Source organism: Mirounga angustirostris, unplaced genomic scaffold (assembly GCF_029215605.1).
Source record: "Mirounga angustirostris isolate CCGP_5_RB_7025 unplaced genomic scaffold, mMirAng1.0.hap1 SCAF_18, whole genome shotgun sequence".
Classification (NCBI taxonomy): Eukaryota; Metazoa; Chordata; class Mammalia; order Carnivora; family Phocidae; genus Mirounga; species Mirounga angustirostris.
This window is the reverse complement of record NW_026991726.1, coordinates 405,203-430,217: the sequence shown is the minus strand read 5'-3', so window position 1 is coordinate 430,217 and position 25,015 is coordinate 405,203. Positions and strand designations below refer to the sequence as shown.

General features: G+C 53.8%; 1 pseudogene; it reads right to left on the bottom strand.

Annotated features, from left to right (window-relative positions):
* Positions 1-15,458: 15,458 nt before the first annotated feature.
* On the bottom strand, positions 15,459-16,384 carry LOC123842776 (histo-blood group ABO system transferase-like; annotated as a pseudogene).
* Positions 16,385-25,015: the final 8,631 nt, after the last annotated feature.

Genomic DNA, 25,015 nt, shown 5'->3' with positions numbered 1-25,015 from the left:
TGAGGCTCGGGCCTGGAGTGCACAGCTCCCAGGACCCTGAGGGTCCTGGCTCAGCCTAACCTTCCTCTCTTCCCTCCCTACCCAGAACCAGGGGCGGCTGGCAGACAAGAGGACAGTTGCCCTGCCCACTGCACGGGTCCTAAAGAAGGAGCTGACCCCCAGCTTCTCATCCAGTGATGGTGACAGCGATGGGAGTGGCCCAGCCTGTGGGCGGCAACCAGGCTTGAAACAGGGGGACACCCCATATGTCCCTCTCATGAGGAGAAGGTACTTTTACTGGGGGCCAGGCTCAGGGGAGGCACCCGGGCTCTGGTCGGGACATCAAGACTGGTGTCTCCAGGTAGCTGAAGGCCAGGCCAGGGCGAGGACCCTTTGCCCTGGGGACAGGGCCCAGGTTTAGCTTGTCATGTCTTGGTGTCTGCCGAAGCTGAAACAGCCTGAACCCCTGACGCCACAAGACCATAGTGAGAACCTACCCTGCCCCCACTTGGAGGGAGGGGGTCGACGAGGTTCCATGTGGGGAAGGAAGGAGGCTCTAGGAAGGGCCAGGGGCTCTCGGAGGAGGGCAGTCAGGGAGACCCAGCAAGGGAGGGCCTGATACCACCACAGCCAGGCAGAGAGAAAGGAGCTGAGCAGCCCCCTTCCCGGAGCTGTCCCTGAAACTCATGCTCATTCTCCTTGGCAGGAGGCAGCTTTCCTGGCTACCCACTGTCCCTTCCAGGCTTGGGGCCACTCTTCCTGACTTCCCACCATCTCCTCTCCTGGCAGAGACACCTCCCACTGTCCACTCACCTCTCCATGCCTCCATCTATCTGTCGTCGGTCCATTCATTTGTCTGTCCATCCAGCACATGTTACTCACCCCCAGAGTTTCTAGGCCTTTTCTCTTCCCACCTAGTCTTTCAACGTGTTCCAACATCTCCTGCCCTAAAATAACCCTCCCAAACCCCCAACACCCCCACTTCCCAGCCCTCATACCCACGCTTGCTAGGGTGACACACCCACACAGGCTTCCAACCACCATCCCTCAGCCTGAGGGTCTTTCTGGGAACACTGCTATGAGTGAGGGGACAGGCAGAGGGCAGAGCTGTTTCCTTACTTGACCTCTCGTTTTGGCATCCCTCCTACCTACAAGTGCGGTGGTCGCTTTCAGGAGGCAGACTGGTAGCAGCTGGGACCCAGGAAGCTGCACCCACCTGGGCTGACTCTGGACCATCGGTGCCGGCAGCGGCCATGGGGCTTGCTCCCTGACCTGTTCCAGCCTGGCTGGAGCAGCTCTAGCAACTAGGAATTTGGTTCAGTTGCATGGCTGATCGCAGAAGAGGCTGCAGCTCCCCTCCCCACCCCCGCCCTCAGCACAATGTGGCAGCTCTCCTGGGTTCGCTGCAACAAGAAGGACAGGTGTGGCAGCCTCATTTCTGTCCTTCCCAATTCCTTTGGTGAGACCAGGAGTCGGCTCCTGCCCCACGGTCCTATCCTGGTGGCAGCCACTGGCTGGTTGAGCTGGTACCAGATAGCACTGGAGACAAATCCAAGCCAACCCAGTTCCCTTGGGGCCAGCGCTCTGGGGAAGATGAGGGCTATGCCATACACACACCCTGCTGTTCAGGTACCAGATCCTGGAGGCCACTTTGACCCTCCGCTTCTTTCCTTGCAGAGTCCACACCCACTGGGACGTGAACATCTCCTTCCGAGAGACGTCCTGCAGGTAGGGTCTGGGCTTATCCCCACACATCGTGCGTGGGCAGGATGGAGCCTTGTTGCTCCATTTCCCGTGGGTCTGCTTCTAAATCTTTCCAGCCTCCCTCCCTTCCTCCCCTCCCTAGTCTGTGGTCTGTCGGTCGGTGTGTGCCCAGGCCCTAACAACAGCACAGGTGGGTTCTGGGCAGCCTAACCCTCCCACATGGGACTGACCATTTGACTCAGTCTGCCCAAAGATGAGGCCATGACCTCCCCCTCCCACCCTCCCAAAGACCCACCCGGAGATGAGGATGGTGATGTGTGCCTGGGGTCTCATAGGATGCAGAGGCGTTCACTAGGGAAAGAGGATGTCTGCAAAGATGTGGAAGAACAAGGGAAGGGGATGTGGGGCTGTGGGGGGCTGGCAGGTCTGGTCCAACTGAATGCTAAGGACTTTGGATGCTGAACCTGTAGGACACGGTGCTCCAGGCAGTGAGGAGCCACCCGAAGTTCTTGGGCAGAGGGGTGATAGAGTGTGTGTTTTGATGGGGTCCTTCTGGAGGCCCTGCCCAGGAGGTTGGAGGTTTGCTCCAGTCTGCAGTGGTTCAGGCTGTGGAAGCATGATGGAAGGCAGGGGGCGGCGAACCCAAGACATAGCAAGGAGATAAAAATGAGGGGACCTGATGAGGAAGTTGGGAGGGCACTGGGGAGACCCAAGTTCTAGATTCCAGATGAGCAAAGGATGGTCAGTCTGTGGATGGAGCCCAGGCTGTGGCTTCTGGTCGGTGTGGACAAGTCCTACCACAGGGCTTCCAGGGAGGGTACAGGAAGGGCCCAGCCTAGGAGACAGTAGGCACCCAGCACAGGCCCAGCTTCCTCAGCCAAAGCTGAGGGGCCAGCCCCCAAGGTGGGAGCCTGTCCTCCCCACTCCCAGCCTGGTTCTGTGCCATATGTATTATTATTTACGTCTCTGAAAATATCTGGGTCCTAGAGCCGAATTACAGTGAAAACATCTTTAAACTTATTTCTACCTCATTTTGAAGTTGCCTGCTCAACTGATCATTTTTATGAACCGTTATGAACATTGATGACATTTTATGAGCCTTTTGCTTGGGAAGCTACAGGATGAATTTGTCAGTGAAGCTTATAGCGAACCCAAGGGAGGTTCCTCCACTCCTGGAATGACTCCTCCTGCCTCCGGTAGCCCTTTCCTCACCCACCCCTGGCCTTGTAAAGTGAGAGAAGGTCCCAGGTATCCAGACAGAGGGTGCCCCTGGTAAGGGACCAAGTCCAAGTGCATGTGGGCTCCTTCAGTCCTGCACAGGCACTAGGGGTGTCTGGGATGATTTTCTGGATTTTACCAGAGAGGAGACTGCGGTTACGGGGCAGGGGTGTAGCGTGCCGAGAGGACTTATAGGCTATCTGCCCCCACCTGCTGATGCGGCACCTTGGCTTCGGGCCAAGGAGGGCTGCAGGCAGCCTGGCTTGTCTCTTCCTGGCTCTTTTGACGCTGTCCCTCTGTCCTTCATCTCTAGTCTCCTCTCTGTTCTTTAGCCTCTGTCCATTCATCTCTCTGCTATTCCCATCCTTTCTGTCTCTGCGTCCATCCATTCAGTAGTGCCTGTCTGTTCATCTGTCATCATCTCTCACTTTGTTTGTCCCTCTCTCTCCACCCATTGGCCTTCACCTGTCTGTCCATCCATCTGTCCATGGGTTCCATCCATTGGCCCACTTGCCTGCTTGGAGCTCCGAACCAATTTGGATATTCTGTTGCACTTCAGGACACGGACAGGAATAGTTTTGCAGTTTCTGTGTTGTGAATTGTCCCTCCTTTATCCACAGATCAGCCCCACCATGAACCTGAGTGGGCCCTGCCGCTGGGGGCGAGCCAGAGGCTGTGGGCGGTCCGTGCTGACAGCCTGAGGAAGCTGGTGGAGCCGGGCCAGGCCCTCTCCTGTGGCCCCTCTCCCGGAGCACCTCCCAGAGGAACGCCTCCCCAGCCCTTCCCACACCTGCTGCTCACCAAGGTGAGCAGGGCCCCCCGTCCCGCCCGGAGGCTCCCCCTCACCTGCGGGCTGGGTGTCTCGGGCCTGGCACGTCCCCTCTACGAACCTCAGGTGTCTCCTGGGGACCCTGCGTGCCACGAGGCCAGGCCCCACACACGGGGTTGCCGTCGGGCCTCTTGGGACCGCTCCCCAACCATGTGGCCAGCCCACGGGGAGGGTGGCCTGGGGCTGAGGCGGTTCCTCTCCACCGTGAAGGAGCTCTCTGCCCCAAGCCTCGGTGTCCTGTGTCCCAGGCAAAGCCGCATTCCTGGCTGTGAGGAGGTTTCAGATTCCATCTGGGGCTCCCATCGTGGGTGGAGCCAGAGCAGGGATCCCTGGGGGCTGGCAGAGGGACCCCAGAGCCACTCAGACATCTGAAAGGTGCTGGCTGGGCTTCATCGACTCCATACATGGACAGGAAGTCCCTTCTAGACATTTTCCATAATTCAGGGAACAGGGCAGACAAATGTCCCTGCCCCGCGGGCCTCTTTCTAGGTGGGGGTCCGCCGCTAAGCCTAGACGACAAAGCAGAAATGGGCACACGACGATCCGAGGGACGCCCTGCCGGCCTCCTCTAGATACGGATCCCTCTGCTCTCATTGTCCGAAGGATGACGGGCCCTAGGACGAAGAAGAGCCCTTGTCTCCGAGGTGGTGAGGGAACGCGGGGGACCGGTCAGGTGCGGAGCCGTGGGTCTCGTGCACACCCGCTGCAGGGCTGGGTCATGGTCCAGGAGCTGTGGGCAGGTCGTCTGTGCACACCTGGCCATGACACACCTGGCTGGCCCTCTCGGTGGGGAGGCCTGCGTGCCTGGTGCACCTGTCCCCCACCTACCCCTGGAGGAGCAGCCACGTTCAAGCCTTTCCATGTCCGACCCTCAGGGACAGTTGGGAACCTGGGTCAAGAGAGGCAGGGACTGGCCCAGGACAACTGAGGGCTGCAGAGTCCAAGGAGCTGCTCTTCAGTCCTAGGCCAGTCCCAACCCTCCCATGAGGTTTGCTTTGGAGGAGAGAGCCCCTCAGATCCTCGGGAAGAGCTACCCACACCGTCCCATGTGGGAACATGACCTTGGCATCCCCAGGCACGTAGAGGCACGTGCACCTGCACACCCACCCCCCCACACACACCCACACACACACACACAACACTCTGACTGCCCAGCTGGGGGTCAGAAGGGGAGGACACCCTGGGAGTGAGGTGGGTGACAGGGGGGAAAGAAGAAACAGGTTGCAGACAGCTGGGCCATGGGGCAGGGCATCAGGACTCCTGGCAAGGACCCAGATCCATAGAATGGGGAGGGGAGACAGGCCAGGCTGAGGGTCAGAGGTCCCCAAGGGGCCCAGGGGGGTTGCCAGGGCACTGGGAGAGGACAGGGTCTGGGTTCCGGTGTCCATCACCAGCCTGGGCACTTGGAAGCAGGAAGAGATACCCACCCCCAAGTCCAGAGGGGCTCCAGCACAAAGGCCTCACCTTACTCTTCTGTCCCTTGGGCTGTAGAGATGCAGTGTCCCTAGGGTCCCACAGGCTTGTGGGAGAGCCTGTTGGCCTTGGATCTCCATCCCCGACCCCCTGTGCTCCCAGTCCTGGGAAAATGCTTTGTACTCCCTCGAGGTCCTTCGGAGCAGGGGACAGACTGGGGGCTTGGGGGCTTGGGGGCTGAGGACCTGGGTACGCAGAACGTGGCAGAGCACTGACCACTGGTCTGGGGACCAAGGCCAAGACCCTCCTTGTTGCAGCCGCCGGGTCTCCATTTGGAAGAGGTTCCAGATTCGCTGCTCTGGTCCGGGTGACAAGGCCTTAGGAAGTAACGGAGCACCGGGACAGAAGAGGGAAACACGGACAAGGGAGGCTTCTGAGGTTTCTCACATCACCCCTGGAGTCCACAGATCCTGCTCCTGTGAGAGACACAGAGACAGAGACAGAAACAGAGAAGGAGACAGAGAATGAACACACGACAGAGGGAACCAGAAGAAGTCACAGACTTTCCTCCATCAGCTTGGAAATGACATCCCAGCGTTTGGCCCCATTCTCTTCCTGAGAGCGCGGTCACACAGGCCATCCACCCCGGAGGGGAGGGGATTCCACAGGGATGTGTGAGCAGGATGCGGGAATGCCCGGGAACCACTGTGGGGACTGCCCAGCACATGGGCGCAGACGAGGCCCTGGGGCCTGAGCCTAAACCTAATGGGAGCCCCTGGAAGTGTGCGTCACCAGGGGACAAGGTCGGAATCCGTTCATTGCAACCTTCCCACAGGGGCTGGGAACAGGCAAGAAGGGGGTGGCTTTGCCCAGACCCCAGAGCAGACCCAGGCCCCTCTGAGCTGTGCTCCATGTCCCGCCCAGCCCCTGGCTCCTCCTTGCATTGCCAAGTGTGCCCCAGCCTCCTGTGATAGCAGGTCCGGAATGTATGTAGAGGTCCTACCCCTGATGGCGTCCCTAGGAGTAAAAGCCAGAACACCCCACTGTGCAGATGGGGAGCCTGGGGAGGCCCTGAGAGGCACAGGGTCTGTCCAGGGTCACAGCCCTGGGCACGCACAGGAGCCCAGTCTGAAGCCAGCTCTGTGTCCTCACAGCAGGGACACCGGCTGCACCCAGGCCTTGGGAAGGCTCTGGGTGGGCTGTGAGGGAGTCACTGTATGGATGGGGCATGGGGGGAGGGGGAGCATTGAGCAGCTGGGGGAGGGGGCCCTGGGGGGTGGGGACCTTGTGTGAGGAGGAAGTTGGGTAAGGGGACCCCAGGCAGTGGTGACCTCACTTCCCTGACAACAGAGTCCAACAGAATTTGGAACCCAGGTAACAAGGCACCCATATTCCAGAGACAGCCCCCTGCCCAGCTCATTTCGTTGGAGATCATCCAACCATGAACATGTGGGCTTGTTGCCTTCCTAAGTCTGGATGCTGCAGGCTGAAGAAAGCCCGCCCTGCAAACGCTGGCCCCCGCTGGGGATGTCCGATCAGGGCTCCCCACCGCCTCTGGCCGTTTGGCCGGAAGGCCCGAAAGGTGACACCAGGAGGCCCAGAGCCGGCCACCCAGCCCCACACGCTCTGATCTGACCTGTGCAGCCCCAGGCCCCCCTCCGTGTGTGTGTATCTGTGCGTGTCTGTGTGTGAGTGTGCGGGTGTGTGCGTGTGTGACTGTGGGTGTGCGTGCGTGTGTGTGTGTAAAGAGGAGTCATGCGGGCTGGGGCCACCCTGAGCAGGAGCAGGCTGATGAGGGGTCAGATTCCCAGTGGGCAGGTCATGTTCAAGGTCAAGGCTGGCTGTGTGGGATGGGGTGTGCGGGCTGCCCCTTCTACCCAGGGTTTATCCCGATAGCCCTGCAGGGATGGGTCACTGCATCCCGGGTGCAGGGCTGTGCACTCACAGGTCTGTGTCTGATCTGGGAGCAGCAGGGGGACTGGGCAGGAGGACAGTGAGGATGGCCGGGCAGGGCTGTGATGCCTCCAGCCGGCTACCCGTCCCTGTCTTTGCAGAAGGCCACGGATGACCTCCCGAGGCAGCTGGCGGACATGCCCTCCTCCCTGATGGAGGGGTTGACCCCACAGGCATCCCCAAAAACAAGTGCTGGGGATTGCCGGGCAAGACCTCCAACACCACCCAGACCACTGTCCCAGGTGGTTGGTCACCGGACAGTGGTCCAGGAGCCAGAGCCCACGGAGACCGAGCCCGAGTGTGAGAAGGCTGGGGCTGGGTGTTTGTGGTGTGTGAGGATGGGTCGGTGCTGGCCCCACAGGGACGAGCCCCCAGAGGCTGGTGTGGGGCCTGGAGCAACGACTGGGCGCAGAGCATCCAGTGGGTGGACTGCAGTCGGGGAGACACCCCAGGGAGGGCTCCTTCCTGGCTGCGGCTTCTCTGGGAGGCCCTGGGCTGGGTTCTGTCTCCGCAAAGGCCCACGGAGAGCGGGCACGGGGTGAGCTTTTCTCCTCTCACAGCTGCTCCACCACCTGAGGAGCTAGAGCCGGTTCCAACTCCATCGGCAGCTCTGGAGGGAGGGGTGGTGCCTGCAGCGACTTCAGGAGGAGACCAGGAGCCGGCAGGTGACCCGGCACCCAACCACGGACAGCCTGACCCGGACCAGGATGAACTGGCACCTGCCCCTGACCCAGCTCCTGCTACTGTTCCTGCCCCTGACCCAGCTCCTGCCCTGGATCCTGCACCTGCCACTGCTCCAACCCAGCTCCTGATCCTCCTCCTACCCCTTCCCCTGCCCCTGCCAGAGCCACTGCCCCTTCCCCTGCCAGAGCTCCGGTTCCTGCTCCTTCTCCTGTTCCTCTCCCTGCCCCTGCCAGACTCCGCTGCCTCTTCTCCTGACCCTTCCTGAGCTCCTGTTCTTGTCCCTGACCCTGCTCCTGCTCATAACCCTACCCCTGCCAGACCTGCTGCCCCTTCCCCTACCCCTGCCTGAGCTCCTGTTCCTGCTCCTTTTCCTGCTCCTGCTTCTGCCCCTTTCCCTGCCAGACCCGCTGCGCCTTCCCCTGCTCCTTCCTGGGATCCTGTTCTTGTCCCTGCCCCTGCTCTTGCCCCTTCCCCTGCCAGACTTGCTGCCCCTTCCCCTGTGCCTGCCGGAGCTCCTGTTCCTGCTCCTTACCCAGGTCCTGCCCTAGATCCTGCACCTGCCACGACTGCTGATCCTATCCCTCCCCTTGCCCCTGCCCCTGGCCCTGCTCTTACACCTGGCCCTGCCCCTGGCCCTGCCCCTATCCCAACCCCTGCCCCTACTCCTGCTCCCGCAGGGCTCCCAGAGCCACATCCAGAGCCCACAGCCCTGCGGGGAGAGCTCCTTGTACAATTACCCTTAGGTCCATCGCCGGACCCCGACACCCCGCCAGATTGTTTCATCCCTTCCCCCTATGTTCTCTCTCTGGTACATATTAACTGTTATTTGATCTTTTCATGTTCTGTATACTGTTTATTATTTGTTTTAAATAAAATTACTTGTTTTCAATTGAACACGTCATGAGCATTAAGTACATTCCTAACGCTGTGCCACCACACCCCAGAACATTGCTGCAGAATATCTCATGCCCCAAAGGAGTCCCCGAACCAGAAGCTCCCCCTGCCCATTTCTCCCCCAGCCCAGACCCTGGAAACCCCTAAGCTGCTTTCTCTCCCTGTTCCTTTCCCTGTTCTGGATGTTTCTGTAAGTGGAATCACGCAATAGGTGCCTTTGTGTCTGCCCACCTATTTTCAAAGGGGACTTGTTTTCGTCTGTGTTTATTTGTCATAAAATTTCCCTTATTCGATATTAAAATGCCTGATGGATTACAGATCAGATGTAATCAGAGAGGCCGCTTTAGGAATTATGGGCCGAGACCCCTGTTCCTGCTGGGACACCACAGCCTTAACCCAGACAGGACAGGGGTGGCTCCTGTGGCCCACACAGAAACCAGGGAAATGCAGAAAGCTGGAAGACACACCACAAAGTGCAAAAGCATTGCTCACAACCCAAGGCCAGAGAAAGGTTTCCTATGCCTCTTGTCCAAACAATACACCAAGTCACTGGGTTCCACAAGGACAGACACCAAACGCATGCAAGTCCAAGGGGGGAGGACAGGCACGTGCAGAGTCAGAGATGAGGGAGCTCCCGGGGAAGGACTCTGGCAAAGGAAACCCTATGGAGGCAGCACTGGTCACCCTCAGACTGGCAGGTGTCTGGTCTGGGGAGAACATGAGGAAGCGGAGATCCCCTGCAGGTACCCTGGAGAGAAGGGTGACAGGCACCCCTGTTTGAGAGAACAGTGAGCAGCACCCATCCCAGGCCACAGGAGCACCTGGCATGCTTGGCCTCTGACCAACCCCTGGAAACTCCGGCTCGGTTTTTCACATATGTGTTTTCAGGAGTGTTTATCACAGCAGTGGTAGAGAGAGCAGGGAATGGAACAACGCTAATGCCCGAGGAGATGGATGGGATCCACAGTCCCAGTCCTCATGATAGGATGTCCTGTAGCCACTGTCACATTGTCATTCGGGGCACAGGATCCGGGAAGCCCCTTCTGAGACCCCTCCTGCCACCCTGTTCCTGGGAACATTCAGAATTGGAGGAGGAGGAGGTGGAGAGGATCCAGGATGACAGAGGGCCAAGGAGAAGGAAGGTCAGCACTGGGAGGACCTGAGCCACCATCCAGGGCCCAGGCTGTGGTGCCCTCAGACGTCACCCCAAATAAGGGCTCCTGATGGATGGACCCAACTTCTGTGGTTTCCCTCCCTCCCTCCCTCTCTCTCCCTCCCTTTCTCCCATCCTCCCTCCCTCTCACTCCCTCCCTCCTTCCCCCCTTCCTCCCTCATTCAGCAGAGGACCGGGGGTCCCTGCTGTGTACTGAGCACTGGGGCTTCATCAGTGAGCACCCCCTAACCCACATGGTCACATCCACTGTGGGAGGTGACAGGGGTCAGTCCTCACGGCTAGGAGTGCTATGAGCACCAAGAATGTGCTCCTGAAAACAGAGTCCAATTGCACAAAGAATGGAGAGACCCATGCTTAGCACTTCCTCTAGAAAAATCGAGTCCTGAAAAGTGATGAAGGGTGAGTATATCCTAGACTTCCTGCAATGTGAGTTCTAATGGCAGGTATGCACTGATTCTTAGAACCAACAAAGTAAATTACCCAGTGTCGACTGGGGGGTTGTGACTAACTTTTCTGACCCAATGACAGCATTTCAGCTAACATCTCCAGGGCTTCCAAGTTGTCCCAAAGGTCTCTGCGATTCTCTGATCCTTCCTCTGACCTCCTTGGGAAGCTCTGTCTTGTCGTCTTCCTTGGCTCCTGCCCCTTCTGGGACCCTTCTCTGGCCTCCCCGCCAGGGCCACTCCCACCAGGACTTCCTGTGCCCCGTGGCCTGGCGCCCGCATCCCATGGGGGTCCTGTGAGCCCGGTGCATTGTGCAAAGCCTGTGCGCTCCCTCTGGTGTCACTTGGCATCTCCCCTGCAGCTGCCTGCATCTTCCTGCACTGGGTCTCCTCCAAGCATTCTGTGAGGCCAACCTGTGTCCGTGTCACGGGCACAGAAGTGAGAGTCCAGAAGGTCCAGATGACCTGCTCCCAGTCCCAACGTCTGGAGCCTGGGCCAAGGATGGTCAGCGAGCAGAGGAGGACTTGAGCCTAGGAAGCCTGAGGGAGGACATGGCACAGTGAGCCTGCAGGAGGAGAGTGAACACCGTGGGGACCTGGCGATCAGGCCTACTGAGAGACCACATTCCACCCTCACTGGCTCTGTCCCCAGGGCTGGAGGTCGTCCAGGTATCCACCCTCCCAGCCTGTAGGCTGCCAGTGGCTGCCAGGAGAGGAGGCACCTGGTGCAGGAGAGAGCCTTCAGACAGAAAGGAGGGGACAGGTGCTCCCCCAGCAGATGGAGGAACTCGGGGTATCCACCCACCCAGGCTGCAGGCTGGCAGTGGCTGGCAGGAGAGGATGCAGCTGGTGCAGGAGAGAGCCCTCAGGCAGAGAGGAGGGGGCAGGTGCTCCCCCAGCAGCAGGTACACTGGGTCGGGCTGAGGGGGCATCATTGGACAGCAGTGCCTGCAGCTGGGGTCTCCACACAGACCCTCTCCTTAGGCTCAGCACAAGCTTGTCTGGATGGCCTTTGTCCCCCAAATACAAAGTCTGGTCCAGGGCCCCCCCACCAAGTCCTGACTCCCAATCCTTTGTACTCAGCTCAAGTGACAAGAAATGGCCAGTAGTTTAGGTGGTGTTGGGTGCACAGGGAAATTTGCTTTTCTGGCCCATGCTGTAACGTTGCTGGCATTTTAAAGATCTCAGGGCTTTGATTCAAAAACAGTAGGATGCCGGGGACCCCAGCTGGCTTTCTGGAAACCTATCTCTGTGCCTTGCAGCCTTCCCATCCCACCAGCGCTGCTCAGAATCCCTCCAGGCCACAGACCCACAGTCTTGGGTCCCAGACAATGTGGCTTCAGAAAGTGATCCCGGTGGGGCAGTAGGACACACTGCAGATTCCAGCAAATCCCCCTCCCAGAAACTGAGGGTACCGCTGGATGAGCTGTCTGAAAACAGTCAGGTCAGGGTTCCAGGAAGACACCAGAGGCACAGGAGTCACTAAGGGGCATCTGAAGGTCAGGTACAGGCAGTCAGAGCTTCCAGGCCCTTCTTCCCTAAAGCTCCTCATTCCTCAGCCTTTCTTCCAGTGATTCTGCTCGGTTTCTATCTGCCCCAACTGTTATCCATTGTCTAGGCAGCAGAGACTCACATATGCCTTTAAATGTTTTGGACAATGAATGTCCACTTCAGTACATAGCCACTTCACTACTGGGAGAGTTGGTAGAAACAAAAAGTCACAGAGGACTCCAAGGGTCTGGACTTGGTGTTTCCCTCTCCTGAGATGGGGACACCTGTGGGATGAGCAAGTGGCCAGCTGGTGGGGGGTGGGCAGGGACCTGACATGGACAGATGGGGTAGGTGAGGCCCGAGGTCCCCGGGGTATGTGCCTGGCATCTGGACTGAATAGGTCTTCAAAGCTGCAGATTGGCTGGGATCATCTTCAGGCGGAGGAGGAAGGTGAGGGGAGCAGAAGGGACTGAGGAGGCTTGGCTTCGACAGGAGAGGGCTGAGACACTGCTTTGGGGGGAAAGTGGGTCAGGTCCAGACTCACAGGGACAGACCTTGAGGCCACTGGGCTATGTGAAATAAGCCAGTCGCTAAAGGACCAATACGGGAGGACCCCACTTGTGAGGGACAGAGAGCACTCCGATTCATAGAGGTGGAAGGAGCTGCTGGGTGCCGGGGCTGGGGAGGGGAAATGGGGGGTTAGTGTCTCCTGGGTAGAGGTTCAGTTTGGGAGGATGACAAAGTTGTGGCAGTGGATGGAGGCGGCAGGTGCAGAAGAGTGAATATACTTATTGCCACTAAATTGTACCCTGAAACGTGCTTAATGGTATCAGTTGTATGTCTATTACACAATAGGAGAGTAGTGAGTCAGGAGGACGGGACCATCGAAAGTCCCAGGAAGGCCCAAGAGCAGGGATCCTGTATCTCAGTTCTCGCTCTCATGCTCTGCGCCTTGTTGGGTATCTGAGTTCACAGTGGCATCAGTAAATGCTTGCTAAGACACAGTGCAGGCAGATGGTCCAGAGAGAGTGCACAAACCATCTGTGGGCACTGAGGAATCCCAGCGGCACATGCATCCAGACTGAGTGAGTGCCCACATTTCACAAACACCAGCATAAATAGTCATTTAAAACGAAGGCAGATGCCACTCTGGAAAACACTAGGGAGGTTCCTCAAAAAGTTGAAAAAAGAGCTACCTTATGACCGAGCAATTGCACCACTGGGTATTTACCCCAAAGATACAAATGTAGGGATCCGAAGGAGCACGTGCACCCCAATGTTTATAGCAGCAATGTCCACAATAGCCAAACTATGGAAAGAGTCTAAATGTCCATCAACAGAAGAATGGATAAAGAAGATGTGGTGTGTGTGTATATATATACAGAGAATATCATGCACCTATCAAAAAAATGAAATCTTGCCATTTGCAACGACGTGGATGGAACTACAGTGTATTATGTTAAACAAAATAAGTCACTCAGAGAAAGACAATTATCCTATGATCTCAGTGATATGAGGAATTTGAGGAACAAGACAGAGGATCATAGGCGAAGGGAGGGAAAAATGAAACAAGACGAAACCAGAGAGAGAGACAAACCATAAGAGACTCTTAATCTCAGGAAACAAACTGAGGGTTGCTGGAGTAGAGGGGGTTGGGAGGCGTGGGGTGACTGGGTGATGGACACTGGGGAGGGTATGTGCTATGGTGAGCACTGTGAATTGTATAAGACCGATGAATCAAAGACCTGTACCCCTGAAACAAATAATACATTATACGTTAATTTAAAATTCACTAAAATAATAAAAAAATAAAACAAAAGCAGGTGACCTCAAGCTGTATTACAAAGCTGTCATCATCAAGACAGTATGGTACTGGCACAAAACAGACACATAGATCAATGGAACAGAATAGAGACCCCAGAAATGGCCCCTCAACTCTATGGTCAACTAATCTTCCACAAAGCAGGAAAGAATACCCAATGGAAAAACGACAGTCTCTTCAATAAATGGTGCTGGGAAAATTAGACAGCCACATGCAGAAGAATGAAACTGGACCATTCTCTTACACCATATACAAAGGTAAACTCAAAGTGGATGAAAGACCTCAATGTGACACAGGAATCCATCAAAATCCTAGAAGAGAACACAGGCAGTAACCTCTTCGACCTCAGCCACAGCAACTTCTTGCTAGACACGTCTCCAAAGGCAAGGGTAATAAAAGCAAAAATGAACTTTTGGGACTTCATCAAGATAAAAAACTTCTGCACAGCAAAGTAAACAGTCAACAAAACTAAAAGGCAAGCCATGGAATGGGAGAAGATATTTGCAAATGACATTACAGATAAAGGGCTGGCATCCAAGATCTATAAAGAACTTCTCAAACTCAACACCCAAAAAACAAATAATCCAATCAAGTAATGGGCAGAACACATGAACAGACACTTCTCCAAAGACATACAAATGGCTAACAGACACATGAAAAAATGCTCCACATCACTAGCCATCAGGGAAAAAGAAATTAAAACCACATTGAGATATCACCTTACACCACTCAGAATGGCAAAAATCAACAAGGCAGGAAACAACAAATGTTGGTGAGGATGTGGAGAAAAGGGAACCCTCTTACACTGTTGGTGGGAATGCAAGCTGGTACAGCCACTCTGAAAAACAGTATGGAGTTTCTTCAAGACGTTACAAATAGAACTACCCTACCACCAGCAATTGCACTGCTGGGTATTTACCCCAAAGATACAGATGTAGTGAAAAGAAGGGGCACCTGCCCCTCAATGTTCATAGCAGCAATGTCCACAATAGCCAAACTGTGGAAGGAGCCGAGATGCCCTTCAACAGACGAATGGATAAAGAAGATGTGGTATATATGTACAATGGAATATTCCTCAGCTGTCAGAAAGGATGAATACCTACCATTTGCATTGACATAGATGGAATGGGAGGGGATTATGCTAAGTGAAATAAATAAATCAGAGAAAGACAATTATCATATAGTTTCACTCATATGTGGAATGTCAGGAATAGCACAGAGGACTACAGGGGAAGGGAGGGAAAACTGAACAGGAAGAAATCAGAGAGGGAGACAAACCATGAGAGACTCTGGACTCTGGTAAACAAACTGAGGGTTACAGAAGGGAGGAGGGTGGGGGGATGGGGTAACTGGGTGACGGGTATTAAGGAGGGCACATGTTGTGATGAGAAATGGGTGTTATAGGCAACTAATGAAACACTGAACACTACATCAAAATCTACCGATGTACTATATGTTGGCTAATGAATTTAAATTTAAAAAATTAAATAAAATTAATAAATAAAAAATAAATCCATGGCAGGAAATGGAAATAACCCAGAGGGCGCCATGCTCCTGGAGGCTGAGCTAGCGGTCACGGCCAAGGCCACCGGCGGTGAGGGCATCGGGGTTCGGAGAGGTGGCTCGGTGCACCCCTGACCCTGAAGCCCCATGGCCATGGCAAGGTGCAAGGAATGGGAGGGAAGACCCAGCCAGGACCCGTTCTGGCTCCATGGCTGCTACAGGGCTGCTCCCAGCCCCACCAGGCGGTGTCTGTTTAGAACCAGGGAGAAAACCTTTTCCCTCAATTGTTCTTTTTAAAAATGGTTGCTCAGCATTGACACAGAAAAACATCTGACATAAAACTGGAGCCGTTCACAGCTGCAAATGACCCAGAAGTGAAGAAAATGTAGTGAACGCAAAGAGAGGACGCTGTATCCCCAGGCAGGCCTCCTGTGAGCAGGTGCGGCTGGGGCGCTGGACACGCCAGTGCAGGCTCCACAGTGTCCCTCGAGGGGACAGAAGTAGGAACCTGCTCTGATGGCTCCACTGAAGTCAGCACCCGCTGCTGGAGACGGGGACAGCCCCTCATGAGTTCCAGGTGTCCTGGTGATTCTGGGCACGGCCCAAATCTCAGCTTCTTCATGACCCGGGGCCAGCCCAGCAGCTGCACACAGGTCCTCCAGGGCCAGCCCAATAGCTGTGGGTCCCGCAGGTCCTCCAGGGACAGCACCTTGGTGGGCTTGTGGTCCAGCAGGTACCTGTTCAGGTGGCTCTTATCGTACCATATGGCCTCGATCGCATTGGCCCAGTTGACCACCATCACCTGGTGACAGGCTGAGGTCAGTCGGTGAACCTCCGCCATAACCCCCCAAAAAAGGCCCCCATGTAGTAGAAGTCACCCTCGTCCTTGGGGATGTGGGCCTGGGACTGGGACCAGCGCTCATAGCTTAAGTCCTCACGGGCCACCCAGTAGAAACCGGGGTTCAGGGTGCCAAAGAGGGGGGACAGGATCTCCATGCCCACGTGGTCACAGAACTTCATGTCCACATCCCCGCACACCATGTCATCCACCTCATGGAGGAAGGGCTCCTCACAGAAGCGGCTCATCATCGCCATGTGCTACATGGACACATCCTGCCAGTGTGGGGCACCGCGGACCTCAAGAACCACCACCCTTCAGTGCTCCTGGAGGGGCACACGGGACACAGCAACCAGCTGGTCGGTGAAGACATAGTAGATGACCCTGTGTCCACCATGAAGTGATTCTGCAGGAACAGCTCCAGGAAGACCCCGTATCCACACGGGCAGGGGACAGGGCAGAAAGAGGGTCACTGCCAGAGGCTGGCAGCAGGACCCCAGAGCTGGGGGTCATGGACGTGTGCACCTTCTTCATGGGGACAGGCCCTGTGCTGCTTTAAGCAACAGCCACCCTGGCCTGTCCTGAGCAATTCCACCGGCAGGGCCTCCCTACCTTCTGCTCCCAGAGATAGGGGCCATCAGCACCCCATCTTACACAGGGGAGCCTGAGGCATAGGAGGCTGGAAACCCATGCAGCCCCACTGTCAGCATGCTGGAGCCAGGAACACCCCCCTGTCCTGAGCTCCCAGGCAAACCCTGCAGGTGCCCTCCCCTGGCTGAACCCCTGCAGGTTCTGTCCCCACCTGCCATGAGTTGAGCACCTTTGGGCACAGCACCTGTTTCTATGCCCTACAGACTGGGTAGAATCAGCAGGGCCGGCCACCTGCTCCACTTTACCTTGAGTGGGCTGTCGCTGGTCCCTAACAGAGCTGTCTCCACCCCCTATAGGGTCCTCCCTTGAAGGCTACTGGGCCTCTGGATGACAAGGTCCATCAGTAAACCACTGGTATTCCTAGGAGGGGTCACCCTCGAACTCCCCAGATCAGGAATCAGGTTCAGCCTGTGGACAGGGAAGGGGAAAGATGGCCCCTGGAAGAAAAGGGGGCTTGCTTAGACCCCCACCTTGAATCCAAGGGTGTAGCTTCTGGTTCCAGGTCTACATCTCCCCGGCCCCAAGAGGTTGGAAGTCTTGTCCAACTTCCTCACATGGCTGGTCCCCCTTTGAGGGGACTACCTGCCCCTCACTATGGGGACAGCAGCTCCCCCATTGTCAGCAAGGGTTGTGAGCCCCTCTGAGACTGATTTTTTTTAAAGACTTTATTTGACAGAGAAAGAGACAGCTAGAGAGGGAACACAAGGAGGGAGAGTGGGAGAGGGAGAAGCAGGCTCCCCGTTGAGCAGGGAGCCTGACATGGGACTTGATCCCAGGCCCCTGGGATCACGACCTGAGCCGAAGGCAGACGCTTAATGACTGAGCCACTCAGGCGCCCTGAGACTGATTTTTTTACAAAGGCACTAAGACTACTTCCCTGTGCCTGCCCCCATACCTCACAGGTTAGTAAATCACGCACACAGGGAAGGCAGGTACTACATTTAAATAGGGGACGAGCACACACACCCAGCAGACATGAGTCAGGTCCCCAGGGGGCAAGTAGAGGCCCAGCCAATGGGAGAAGAAGCCAGACATGATGCAAGGGGAGAGAAGAGTGCTCCTGGCAGAGGGCACAGAGAATGTAAAGGATTGGAGTCAGGCCCAAGGCACATGTGGGACAACCACACAGCTGGGTGGCCCACAGAGGGGGGCTGCAGTGGGAGAGGTGAGGCTGGAGAGGACAGACAGGTGGGGAGCGGATCGCAGAGAGGCTCAAAGGTTACGTTCTGAAATGATCAATCTCGTTACTGGAAGAGAATGGTCTCTATACAGCAGAGGACAGGGAGACCCTAATCCTAACCTCTAACCCTTAACCCTAACCCCTAACCCTAACCCTAATCAAACATCATGCTCAATTTTGAGGACTAACAGCTCTACTCTGAACTCACAAACAAGTCCATCATTCTGGCTTTCACTCATTGCCCAGTATTGTACTGAAAGTTGTACCCAAAACAATAAGGCAAGAAATAAGGCATCCATATGTGAAAGGAAACAGTAGAACTAGATCTATTTGGAGATCAGAGATGACATCATCTTATACAGAGAGCTTCTTAAAAGAATCAACAAAAAATCATTACCGCCAGTTACCTAATTCAGCAAAGTTACAGAGCAAAATATCAATACACAATAATCTCTCTTATTTGTATACACTAGCAATGAATCATCCAAAAAGGAATTCAAGAAAACAATTCCATTTTAGGGAACATCAACATTGACCAAATACTTACGGATAGATATAATCAAGGTGCAAGTCCTGTCCACCGGAAGTTACAAAACATTGCTGAAAGAAAGGGAAACGTGAATAACTCTGAGGACGCCCCACAGTGATGAAAAGACATACTATTGATAAGATGGCAATAGTACACAATGCGATGTGGAAGTTCAATGTGTTCCGAAGGAAATTCACAAAGGCCTTTGGGAAGAATTGCACAAGCTAATCCTAACAGTCATATGGAATTTCAAAGGACCACAAGATAGCCAGAACAATCTTGAAAAAGAAGTTCGAAGGTGAAAGGTCATACTTCCAAAGTTCAAATCTTAATACAAAACCAACAATAAGTCAAACGTTGTGCTATTGTCGTAAAGGTATGCATACACCCTGAAACAGAGAATACATTGTATGTTAATTAACTGAGTTTAAATTAAAATTTTTTTCAATAAATAAAATATTTTTTTTAAAACAAGGTATGCATACAGATCAGTGGGATTGAACTGAGAGCCGAAATAAACCCCTTCATCTATGGTCCACTGAATTTTGACAAGGGTCGACAACAATACATTGGGAGACAACTGGTTATCCATGTGCAGAGGAATGAAACTGGACCCTTACCTCATACCACATAGAAACATTAGCTCAAAATCAATAAAGGCTTAAATGGAAGAGGTAAAATTACGAGAAATAAATGGGGCTAAATCTTCATAACCTTGGATTTAGCAATGTTTTTAGATCTGACACCAAAGCATAAGAAAAGAAAGAAAGAATAGATAAAATCATATCCTCAAAATTAAAAATATTTTCAGGGCGTCCAGGTGGCTCAGTAAGTTAAGCATCTGACTCTTAATTTTGGTTCAGATCATGATCTCAGGGTCATGAGATCAAGCCCCATGTCAGGCTCCACGCTGAGTGTAGGGCCTGCTTGAGAGTCTCTCTTCCTCTCCCTCTGCCCCCGACCGCTCGCACACTCTCTCCCTCGCTATTAAAACAAATGTTAAAAAAAAATTAAAATCTTGGTACATCAGAAGTTACTAACCTAGGGGCGCCTGGGTGGCTCAGTTGGTTAAGCGACTGCCTTCGGCTCAGGTCACGATCCTGGCGTCTCGGGATCAAGTCCCGCATCGGGCTCCCTGCTCAGCAGGGGGTCTGCTTCTCCCTCTGCCCTCTTCCTTCTCGTGCTCTCTGTCTCTCATTCTCTCTCTCTCAAATAAATAAAATCTTTAAAAAAAAAAAAAAGAAGAAGTTACTAACCTGAATGTGAAAAGACAGCCCCCAGAAGGAAGGAAATATCTGTACCTTATGTATCTAGTAAGAGCCTGTTGTCCAGAATATATAAAGAGCTTTTACAACTCCTCAACAAAAAGACAACCCAATTTTTAAAATGGACAAAGGGGACGCCTGGGTGGCTCAGTTGGTTAAGTGACTGCCTTCGGCTCAGGTCATGATCCTGGAGTCCAGGGATCGAGTCCCACATTGGACTCCCTGCTCGGCAGGGAGTCTGCTTCTCCCTCTGACCCTCCTCCCTCTCGTGCTCTCTGTCTCTCATTCTCTCTCTCTCAAATAAATAAATAAAATCTTTAAAAAAAAAATGGACAAAGGACTTGGATAGACCCTTCTCCAGAGAAATCATGGGGAGTTGGGTGTTTAATGCATACAGAGTCTCCCTCGGGGAGAATGAAAAAGTTCTGGAGAATGATGTACAACCGTGGGAACTCAGCTAAGGCCAGAGAACTGTGTACCTAAAATGTTTTAGGCGGTAAATGTTATTTATGTTTAGTCACAGTGAAAAAATGAATGAGGGACTGATGCATGTCACAACATGGATGGACACTGAAAACAGCCCAAGTGACAGAAGCCAGACAGAAAATACCACTCAGATTAGAGCCATCTGTACTCCTTCAATCCATCAGGGTTGTGCAAATAGCAGGTCTCGGGAGCAGCTCCAGAAAAAGAAAACTGAATCCGAATGGAGAAAGACATTTCAGACTGTGGGGCAGGTGGCGACAGCTGAAGTGGGTCTGTGGTCTGGGTTATAATGTGGAAAAGGAGATGATTTCCTCATTTAGGGTTATGTGGTGCTTCTGCAGGAGAGTGTCCCTGTTTGGGGTAAAACGCACTGAATCACCCCGTGTGAAGTGGTAAATGTAGTAAGGAGACGACAGCTGGGGGGTCTGAGTGTGGAGATCAAGTGTATTTGTGCTGCTGTGACAGGTTTACCACACTTTGAAATCTCTACAGAGTCAACTACTCTTCCAAACAACCATGTCAGCACCAGGTCACAGAAGCAGAGACGACATCAAACTCCAGGATGGAGGCCAAGCCCTCCCAGATCCAGGTCACCCACCGTGGAGAGGCCACTCGCCCTTGTAGGAGGCCACATGGTAGCAAGAGACTCGTGGGAGGATTAGGTCGGTGGCCCCTGTGTCTTGGGTGCAGTAGAAGCAGTAGAATCTGGAATTCCAATTTTCCACAGTGCTCCACCAAAAACTGGTTAGAACTGTGAAAATGCATGAAGGGAAGCCTCAGGAAAGTGGACCGGGGACGCCAGAAGGGGAGGCTGGAAGGGGGAGCCTGCCACTCAGGGTCGGTTACAGGAACAACTGTCAGTTACAGGCTCAACATTAGAACCCTCCACAGGAGAGACCCATCAGTCACAGGCCGCAGAGGGGAAGATGCAGGTTTCACCTCCTCCAAGAAACCCACCACCCCTGCAGCTCAGCAGGTGACAACCCTCCATCACCTGAAGCCCTGCTTCTCTCCAGTGGACTTTCCTTCAAAACAACCCTCCCAACTTCCCCCACCTTCCCAAGAAATAATGTTTCTCTCCTTTCTTTTTTTTTTTTTTTTAAGATTTTATTTATTTATTTGAGAGAGAGAATGAGAGACAGAGAGCACGAGAGGGAGGAGGGTCAGAGGGAGAAGCAGACCCCCCGCCGAGCAGGGAACCCGACACGGGACTCGATCCTGGGCCTCCAGGATCAGAACCTGAGCCGAAGGCAGTCGCCCAACCGACTGAGCCCCCCAGGTGCCCTCTCTCTTTTCTTTCTTGCACTTGCCTGTGATGTGGCTCTAGCTTGCTTGTCCCTGATTGCAAGTCTCTGCTATTCCCAAATAAACCCATTTTGCTGGTAAAATAACTGACAGTTTTAGTTTAAGATTAACAGAACTAATAAATTCGATAAATTTGCAAGAAACGAAACCAACATACAAAAATCAATTGCATTTCTATGTGCTCATAACAAACTATCAGAAAAAGAAGTACAGAGAACAATGCATTTACACCTGCATCAGAAAGAACACTATACCCTGGAATCCATTTCATCAAGGAGGTGACGGACCTGTTCTCTGACACCCTGATGACAGACATCGAGGGAGACACACGGAGACGGGGAGACACCCTGTGCTCACGGAAGAGCGGACACTGTGAAAATATCTACTCTCCCCCACCTTCTCCTGAAATACTGACCAGGTGACAGGCCTGTTCTCTGACACACACACACACACACACACACACACACACACGAGATACTGATAACAGGCATCGAGGGAGACACACGGAGACGGGGAGACACTCTGAGCTCACGGAAGAACCGGCTCTGTGAAAATGTCTACTCTGCCCAAAGCTGTCTACACAGTCCGCGCCGTCGCTGCCCAACTTCCAGCCGGGTCTTCACAGACCCCGAACCAACAGCCCCGAAGCGGGTGTGGACGCGGGGAGGACCCCGCAGGGCCGAGGCCGGGGGAGCACGAGCACCGCGGCGGGAGGCCGCCCCCGACCACAGACTGCCGGAGGAGCCCCCGGAACCGAATCCGGGCGCGCATAAACACGTGCGCGTGGGCCGCCGGGGCAGGTCCCAGTCCCGAGAGCGGAGGCCCGACAGCCCCGCGCGCAGCACCGCCCACGAAGCCCCGGATACGCCCCGGTCTGTGCGCCCGCCCTTCCTCCGCGGGGTCCCGTGAGCGCGGACCCCCTCAGCAGCCCCGCTCCGACGGCTTCTCCTCACCTGCTCCTCCCTCGGCGGGTCCTGAGGAGGCCCGGCTCCTGCCCTTGTGGACGCCGCCCCACATCATCCACAGCGGGTCCTGAGGAAGCCCGGCTCCTGCCCTTGTAGACACCACCCCACATCCTCCGCAGCGGGTCCTGAGGAGGCCCGGCTCCTGTCAGCGCGGACATCAGGTTCCGAGGTCCGGCTCCTGTCCCAGCGGCTGCGCAGGCCGGGCTCCGGGCGGGAGCCGGGGTCGTGCGCCCTCTGCAGGCGGGGGACGCAGTGCAGGACAAGGTGAGCTCAGCGGTCAGTGGAAGCACCTGCTCGCTCCCGGGGTCCAGCGAAAGCCATTAAGTTCTGAAAATTCAAGCTGAATGGAGCCCAATATCCCCCAAACTTCTCCAAAAATAGCTAAGGGACAATTAATTGGAAACAATATGGAAGGACAACACTCCCTGACCCAAACAGTGCCACTGAACATGGCCCTGGCCCTGACTGAACATGACTCTGACCCAAACTTCATCTCAAGCCTGGTCCTGACCCTCACCCAGGACCCTAACCCTAGCCCGCAACCTGAACAATGTTCACAATAATCAAAAGGTAGAAACCATGCAAATGTCCATCAGTGGCGAATGCATAAACAAAGTGTGGTTAAGGGTTTGGGTCTGGGTTCAGGTTTGGCTCAGAGTTCTAGGTCAGGGTTTGGGTTTAGGATCAGGGTGAGGGTGAGGGTTTTGGGTGAGGGTGAGGGCACTGGTTAGAGTTAGAGTTTAGGGCTTTAGGCTTATGATTTAGGGATTAAGACTTAGGGCTTAGGGGATAAAGTTCAAGGTCAAATTTGGGGTTTGGGTTCAGGGCTCATGACTCAGAGTTCGGGTTCAAGGTTTGGGTTCGTGGTTCATGGCTTGGATTCAGGGCTTGGTTCATAGTTCAGGTGTGGGGTTCAATTTCAGGTTTGGGATTCAGGGTTCCAGTTTGGTGTTTAGGGTCACGTTAGGTTTTAGGGTTAAAGTTAGCGGTTAGCGTTAAGTTTAGGGATTACACATGTTCTTCAGTTGTCCTCATGGACACAAAATTTCTATCTGAAGTTTCTAAATCTGAAATCTATTTAGTCTGGGTGTCAGGAGCTTGTTCAGAATTTAGGGTCACAGTAACTGCCTACCAACAGCATTCTGACCCTAGTTTCCCAGTCACCCAGATGCTATTTGTCTTTTTTTGTTTTTTTTTTTTTTTCTTGGTTCAAACATGCCCTCTGCATAGAAGGGTGAGCTGGTGCCGAATTTGGGATGATTTCACAGTGGTAGAGGTGTGAAACCAAATATTGTGGAAATGTCCATAGAAAATGAAAAAGGAGACAAATAATTTGTCGACTCCTGATTCAACAACAAAGACCAAGTTCCCGATAGAATCTGATAATGTTCCCTAGGAAGGACTATGGTACTCATTACCAGTACCAAAAGAGGGCCCCCTCCCCTGGTTTAAACTAAGAATCACAGGAGGATACTTCCTATTTTGTTGTCAGAAATAAAATTTTATTATTTGGATGTTCCAGTGGACAATATGTGGAGGGCATTGCCAACATTTCCCACTCTCCCCAAATCCTCATCAACACACAGATACAATGCAGACAACATTGTAATGCACTGCTCATTGGAATTCCAAGAACAAGGAGGGCTATTAGAACTAATAAAAATATATCTACTATTAAACTCAGAAAAAGCACTCTTTATGGGCACTTAATGAGGACCCCTATCCTTAAGATCTAACATCTCATCCTATGGAATCCACCCATAAAAATCGTCAATAACAATAGCCTGCCAACCACTGTAACCACCCCACGATTTACCTATAGACTTGTAATACACACTCCAACCGCTAGAGGCACACTTCTCAGCAGCCGAACAGGACTTGCCCACCCCGGGGGGACCAACTGTTACAATGATGTAAAAAAATCCCACTCCTTGGAAATCCCAGCCTTGAGGACAAAGGCACAGAAACTACACCCATAACTTAATAAAAGACAGACATCTCGTTAGCCAGATGCTGCAGATCACCACCACTCTCACGAAGTCACTCCACAGTGGACTCCAGATCTGTCTTCTTCCCAGGATTACGAGGTGCGCCACATTCTTCCAATACGCCACCCTTAGAACAAAACCTTTAACTGTCCTCGTCGGTCCTGTGTGCAGGCTCACAGTGAGCCCTGCGAAAGCCGGACACCTTCTTGAGAGCACTCAGCCTCTCGCGCCTATCCTAGCAGATAGAGGGTGCCACCGCTCTCCCCAACTTCTGTACCAACTGGAAAATACTTTGAACAAGCCTTGTCATACTCCATACAAAAGGCATATTCTTCATCTGCAAAATTACTGACGGTGAAACACCATGGATTCCTCGCACCTTCTTGAACCTAGGTAAATTGGAGATACAGGTTGGCCAGAGCTATCATCCCCAATCCCCATACCCCCCGCACACACACACCCTACCTTGTGCATTCCAGACCAGTTTCCATCAGCTTTGCTCATTCTCAGCCATTGTGTCTGCAGAATAGTAGAGTAGAACTGAGGTGCCGGGACTGAGGTGCTAGGTACTAAGCCAGCACCTTGGACCCACTCACTACCAGAAATCAACACTCGTTTTATCAACAGATGCATCAGAGAAGATGTTGCCACCACAGCAATTAGAAAAGTCGTTGCAACAGAGGACCTAACAACCTCTACCA